Source organism: Lethenteron reissneri, chromosome 65 (assembly GCF_015708825.2).
Source record: "Lethenteron reissneri isolate LAM-NWPU_2019-01 chromosome 65, ASM1570882v1, whole genome shotgun sequence".
NCBI classification, from domain to species: Eukaryota; Metazoa; Chordata; class Hyperoartia; order Petromyzontiformes; family Petromyzontidae; genus Lethenteron; species Lethenteron reissneri.
Window position 1 is genome coordinate 11,811,311 of NC_083843.1, and position 7,250 is coordinate 11,818,560.

Here is a 7,250-nt window from a genome sequence, read left to right on the forward strand (position 1 = left end):
TACATCTGCAGAACGTGAAGAACCAGTGGCATCTACATCTGCAGAACGTGAAGAACCAGTGGCATCTACATCTGCAGAACGTGAAGAACCAGTGGCATCTACATCTGCAGAACGTGAAGAACCAGTGGCATCTACATCTGCAGAACGTGAAGAAACCCGTGGCATCTACATCTGCAGAACGTGAAGAACCAGTGGCATCTACATCTGCAGAACGTGAAGAACCAGTGGCATCTACATCTGCAGAACGTGAAGAACCAGTGGCATCTACATCTGCAGAACGTGAAGAACCAGTGGCATCTACATCTGCAGAACGTGAAAAACCAGTGGCATCTACATCTGCAGAACGTGAAGAACCAGTGGCATCTACATCTGCAGAACGTGAAGAACCAGTGGCATCTACATCTGCAGAACGTGAAGAACCAGTGGCATCTACATCTGCAGAACGTGAAGAACCAGTGGCATCTACATCTGCAGAACGTGAAGAACCAGTGGCAATCTACATCTGCAGAACGTGAAGAACCAGTGGCATCTACATCTGCAGAACGTGAAGAACCAGTGGCATCTACATCTGCAGAACGTGAAGAACCAGTGGCATCTACATCTGCAGAACGTGAAGAACCAGTGGCATCTACATCTGCAGAACGTGAAGAACCAGTGGCATCTACATCTGCAGAACGTGAGAACCAGTGGCATCTACATCTACAGAACGTGAAGAACCAGTGGCATCTACATCTGCAGAACGTGAAGAACCAGTGGCATCTACATCTGCAGAACGTGAAGAACCAGTGGCATTCTACATCTGCAGAACGTGAAGAACCAGTGGCATCTACATCTGCAGAACGTGAAGAACCAGTGGCATCTACATCTGCAGAACGTGAAGAACCAGTGGCATCTACATCTGCAGAACGTGAAGAACCAGTGGCATCTACATCTGCAGAACGTGAAGAACCAGTGGCATCTACATCTGCAGAACGTGAAGAACCAGTGGCATCTACATCTGCAGAACGTGAAGAACCAGTGGCATCTACATCTGCAGAACGTGAAGAACCAGTGGCATCTACATCTGCAGAACGTGAAGAACCAGTGGCATCTACATCTGCAGAACGTGAAGAACCAGTGGCATCTACATCTGCAGAACGTGAAGAACCAGTGGCATCTACATCTGCAGAACGTGAAAAACCAGTGGCATCTACATCTGCAGAACGTGAAAAACCAGTGGCATCTACATCTGCAGAACGTGAAGAACCAGTGGCATCTACCATCTGCCAGAACGTGAAGAACCAGTGGCATCTACATCTGCAGAACGTGAAGAACCAGTGGCATCTACATCTGCAGAACGTGAAGAACCAGTGGCATCTACATCTGCAGAACGTGAAGAACCAGTGGCATCTACATCTGCAGAACGTGAAGAACCAGTGGCATCTACATCTGCAGAACGTGAAGGAACCAGTGGCATCTACATCTGCAGAACGTGAAGAACCAGTGGCATCTACATCTGCAGAACGTGAAGAACCAGTGGCATCTACATCTGCAGAATATGAAGAACCAGTGGAATCTACATCTGCAGAACGTGAGAACCAGTGGCATCTACATCTGCAGAAACGTGAAGAACCAGTGGCATCTACATCTGCAGAATGTGAAGACCAGTGGCATCTACATCTGCAGAACGTGGAAGAACCAGTGGCATCTACATCTGCAGAACGTGAAGAACCAGTGACATCTACATCTGCAGCACGTGAGAACCAGGGCATCTACATCTGTAGAACGTGAAGAACCAGTGGCATCTACATCTGCAGAACGTGAAGAACCAGTGGCATCTACATCTGCAGAACGTGAAGAACCAGTGGCATCTACATCTGCAGAACGTGAAGAACCAGTGGCATCTACATCTGCAGAACGTGAAGAACCAGTGGCATCTACATCTGCAGAATGTGAAGAACCAGTGGCATCTACATCTACAGAAGATGAAGAACCAGTGGCATCTACATCTGCAGAATGTTAAGAACCAGTGTCATCTGGGCCACAAACAGAAGCCTGCCTCTGTCGTAGGCCAATCAGTTTCAAAGACAATGAATACAATATTATTATTATCATCATACATTGAATATCATATTATTATCAGAGCGTGTTTGTTTGAAAAATGTACCACAAATACTACTGTGTGTGGTGAATGCAGACTTAATGATTTGGCAACACTGGGTGTCTATTTGGTGTTTGAACGTCTTAACACAACTCCCGTTTCATTGCCGGAAAGAATGGTGGTGGTGGTGGTGATGATGGTGATGATGGCGATGACATTAATGACGGTGGGAATCATGACGACGACGATGTTGACGATGACGACGACGACGATGAAGACGACCTACCTCTGAACCATTCCTTCAGCTGCGGGTAGCGGTCCTTCAGTGCAAACAGCGCGTTAATGAGCACCAGACACTCGTTCCTGTCGATGAAATCTTCGATAAGGAAGTTGGCTCTCTGCGCCTTCACATCGATGTCGCGAGCCTCCAGATACTTGTCACGAGGGATCAGATCGTTGCTGTCCAGATGATCCATCAGGTAGGTTGGGTCACGGCCGATCCACTGTTTTAGCAGCGGTCTCTTGCTCCTGATCAGCTTGGAGGCGCCAGCTTCGTCCATAGCCTCCTCCTCCTTCCTAGTTCCTACTTCCCCCTTGCTCCGGCCTCAGATCCTCACGTCAGCGGCCCGAGAATCGATCCTGGGGAAATGCACGCACACGACGGAAAAAACAGCGGCGAGTTGTAGAGGTCACTGATCGGTGGTTGTGGTAGTAATAGTCTTGATATGGTTCAGTGTGTGTCTGTATGTGTGTGTGTCTTGGTCATGATGCTGGCACCTGGTCTGGAGTGATTGGAAGGCATGGGCCAGATCAGCTCAATAATAACGGTAGGAGGCTGCTAGATTTTTGTGCAGCCCATGGGCTTGTAATTACCAACACGCTCTTCCGGCATCGGCGCATCCACACAACATCATGGATGCATGCCGGGTCCAAGCAAGAACATCTGCTGGACTACATAGTGACGGACCAGCGGATGCGAGCCCATGTCCTTGACACCAGGACCTACCGTGGAGCTGATCTGCCCTCTGACCATCGACTAGTCATCTGTAAGATGCGCCTGCCATTCTTCCAATCCTGGGGTGGGTGTACACCCAGGATCCCATTCAAACCTAAGGTGGACTGGTCTCAGCTAGCTGATGGAAGTTGCAAGCGAGAATTTCATCATCACTTGCAGCTGGGGTTGGCATCGTCCCCCACTCCTCCTGATGTCAAGGGTAAATGGGCGAGGTTTAGGACTGTGGCTCATGCAGCTGCAATGGCTGCTTATGTGTACACGGTCCAGACCTCCCCAGAAACCCTGGCTGACAGAGGAGGTGTTCAGGTTAGTTGAGAAAAGCGACAGGCCCACTCTCATCAGCTACAGCATCCCACGTCAGAGAATGAGGAGGTTTAGCGAAGCCTTCGCTCGGAGGCTCGGAGAGCCGTGAGGTGCTGCAAGGATGGGTGGTGGTCGCGGGTTGCTGAGGAGATGGAGTCTGCCTCAGTGGCCCGCGATCACAAATCGCTCTTTTATTCAATCAAAAAAGTAACCTGCAGCGCCACACCTATTACCATCATTAGGGGAAAGAACGGTGATCCAATCTCCGACCCCCAGGAGCAGGTTTGCAGATTTGCTGAGCATTTCTGTGAGGTCCTGCGAGAGGGGAAATCCCTCAGCCTGGAAAACATCTTGGGACAAAGTGGGAATGACCTTGCTGAGGCTGCGGTGCCTCAAAAATTGGAAGAAGAACTCACCCCCTGTGAGTAGCTGGCTGAGGCGCCATCTGTTGAGGAAGTACTGAAGGCGATCCAGAGTCTGAGACCAGGAAAGGCACCAGGCAGAGATGATTTCCCAAGCCAAATGCTGAGGGAGGGTGGCGTTTGTGCACAGACTGCCCTACATGATATCATAACAACAGTCTGGACCACTGGACGGGTGCCGCAGGATTGGAAGGATGCCCTGGTGTTCCCCCTCTTTAAGAAGGGGGACCGCACAGACTGTAACAACTACAGGGGCATCTCACTCCTCAGTGTGCCGGGAAAGGTCCTGGCAAGGATTATTCAACATCGCCTTGCCAGGCACGCTGAGGAGAGGCTTGCGGAACCCCAATGCGGTTTTAGGAAAAGCGGTCCTGCACAGATGCCATATTTTCTGTCCGTCTGCTACAGCAGAGGTGTATCAATGATCTGGTAATTGCTGTTCACTCAGAGGAGGAGTTCAAGGCGCTGCTGCAGAACCTGGAGCTTGCCACTAAGAGTTGGGGCCTTACCATCAGCCCCACCAAAACGAAGCACCTGCCTGGGTATTTTGTACCATGGGACACTCCACCCCCACAATTCCCAATCGGTGATGGGCCAGTTGTGGAGAGAGTGGAGAGTTTCCCATACCTGGGCAGTGTGCTTATGACCGGCTCCAGTTTAACAGCAGAGGTCTCACTCCGAATCAGTCGAGCGGCAATATTTTTCATCGGTTGCGTAACGCTGTGTGGAAGCTACCTGGTCTGTTGCTCCGCACGAAGCTTCAGGTCTTCTCGGCCACGGTCATTAAGTCCATTCTCTATGCTTGCGAAACGTGGACCCCCCTAATGGGACATCTTCGCCGGTTAGAAACATTTAGGCTGGCCTGCCTACGATCCATTCTGGGTTTAACCAGGCTGGATTGTGTGAGGAGCTCACAAATCCTTGAAAGATCTGGGCAAAGTCCCATCGGTGAGCTCCTCCGGCGGGCAAGGCTGCGTTGGCTGGGTCATGTAGCCCGCATGCCCAGCCACCGCATGCCTAAACAGCTTTTGTTCGGCCGGATCGAGGGGTCTAAACGGGCGCGGCACGGGCTGGAGAAGAGATGGAGTGATGTGGTACAGGAGGACGTGGAGCTGAGTGGACTTGCCGATGACTGGTACCAGCGGTGTCAAGATCGGCCTCTGTGGAGGAGGCTCGTGAAGGACGCTACTGGGCAGTTGGAGGCAGTCGCCCTCCAACAACAACGGAGGGCGGAGGAGCGACGCTCACAACAACGAGCGGAGCGCCGGGTGGCTAAAGCACAGCAAGTTGGCACAGTAGGGGGCACAGGTGGTGCATCAGCCAGTCATCTCGGTCATCTCGGTCAGTCGACCCGTGGCACCTGCTGGGTCTGACCCGTGACCTCCTGCCAGCGGGCGTTCGACACTTCACGTGGCCTCAAGGTGCACTTGGCCTGGCACAAGCGTCGTGGTGACGTCACCGCCACTTAGTGGCGAATGGCGGTTGTTGTTGTGTATGTCTGTGTGTGTATGTGTCCGTGTATGTTTGTCTATATGTGTGTTGGTTTGTGTGTTTATGTGTCTGTCTGTGTGTGTCTGTGTGTGTGTCTGTGTGTGTGTGTGTCTGTGTGTGTGTCTGTGTGGTCTGTGTGTGTCTGTGTGTGCGTCTGTGTCTGTGTGTGTGTCTGTGTGTGTGCTGTGTGTGTCTGTTGTTATGTGTCTGTGTGTTTATGTGTCTGTGTGTTTATGTGTCTGTGTGTGTCTGTGTGTCTGTGTGTGTGTCTGTGTGTGTGTCTGTGTGTGTGTCTGTGTGTGTGTCTGTGTGTGTGTCTGTGTCTGTGTGTGTGTCCTGTGTGTGGTCTGTGTGTTGGTGTTCTGTGTGTGTGTCTGTGTGTCGGTGTGTGTCTGGGTGTGTCTGTGTGTGTGTGTCTGTGTGTGTCTGTGTGTCTGTGTGTCGTGTGTTGTGTCTGTGTGTGCGTCGGTGTGTCTGTGTGTGTGTCTGTGTGTGTTGTCTGTGTGTGTCTGTGTGTTTATGTGGCTGTGTGTTTATGTGTCTGTGTGTGTCTGTGTGTGTGTCTGTGTGTCTGTGTGTGTGTCTGTGGTTGGTTGTGTTGTGTCTGTGTGTGTGTCTGTTGTGTGTCTGTGTGTCTGTGTGGGTGTCTGTGTGTGTGTCTGTGTGTGTGTGTGTCTGTGTGTGTGTCGTGTCTGTGTGTGTGTCTGTGTGGTGGCTGTTGTGTGTGTGTCTGTGTGTGTGTCTGTGTGCTGGTGTGTGTGGTGTCTGTGTGTCGTGTGTGTGTGTGTGTGTTCTGTGTGTCTGTGTGTCTGTGTGTGCGTCTGTGTCTGTGTGTGTCTGTGTGTTTATGTGTCTGTGTGTTTATGTGTCTGTGTGTGTCTGTGTGTGTGTGTCTGTGTGTGTGTCTGTGTGTCTGTGTGTGTGTCTGTGTGTGTGTCTGTGTGTGTGTCTGTGTGTGTCTGTGTGTGTGTCTGTGTGTCTGTGTGTGTGTCTGTGTGTGTGTCTGTGTGTGTGTGTGTCTGTGTGTGTGTCTGTGTGTCTGTGTGTGTGTCTGTGTGTGTGTGTCTGTGTGTGTGTCTGTGTGTGTGTCTGTGTGTCTGTGTGTGTGTCTGTGTGTGTGTCTGTGTGGGTGTCTGTGTGTGCGTCTGTGTCTGTGTGTGTGTCTGTGTGTGTGTCTGTGTGTTTATGTGTCTGTGTGTTTATGTGTCTGTGTGTGTGTCTGTGTGTCTGTGTGTGTGTCTGTGTGTGTGTCTGTGTGTGTGTCTGTGTGTGTGTCTGTGCGTGTACCTGTTGATCGGAGATGCTGTGGCTGGGCGCAGACACCGACACAGACAGACAGACACAGACAGACAGACAGACACACACAGAGACAGACAGACAGACACAGACAGACGCCGCCTCCGTCTCCTGCTGTCGAGTAAACGAAACAAGGAAGAGTTCATCTCCCTGACCCAGCCCATACACCCCCCCCCCTCACCCCCCCCCCTCACCCCCCACCTCACCCCCCCCCTCACCTCACCCCCCCCCTCACCTCACCTCACCCCCCCCCCTCACCCCTCCCCCCTCACCCCCCACCTCACCCCCCCCCTCACCTCACCCCCCCCTCCCCCTCACCCCGCTACCTGTTCCGAGAGCCCAGACGGTGACTTCTCAAAAGTGACGTCATGCACGGGCGTGACGTCACTTGTTAAACTGTTACATCACATTTCGATTTGAAGCTTTCGTGACTGCAGCAGGGATTCATCTTCTTGGTTCTTTCGGTAAAGTCACGTAGAAGGGAAGTAATAAAATAATGATAGAGACCCACAATCATAGAGACCCACACTCATAGAGACCCACACTCACAGAGACCCACACCCATAGAGACCCACACTCATAGAGACCCTCACTCACAGAGACCCACACCCATAGAGACCCACACTCATAGAGACCCACACTC

At 51.7% G+C, this 7,250-nt stretch overlaps 1 long non-coding RNA gene across 1 annotated transcript; it reads right to left on the reverse strand.

Annotated features, from left to right (window-relative positions):
• Nucleotides 1-2,372: 2,372 nt before the first annotated feature.
• Nucleotides 2,373-6,956, reverse strand: LOC133359421 (uncharacterized). Its single transcript, XR_009757162.1, has 3 exons — nucleotides 6,934-6,956; nucleotides 6,599-6,721; nucleotides 2,373-2,719 (listed from the first exon to the last, which is right to left on the reverse strand). It is a non-coding gene; the product is annotated as an uncharacterized LOC133359421 (long non-coding RNA).
• Nucleotides 6,957-7,250: the final 294 nt, after the last annotated feature.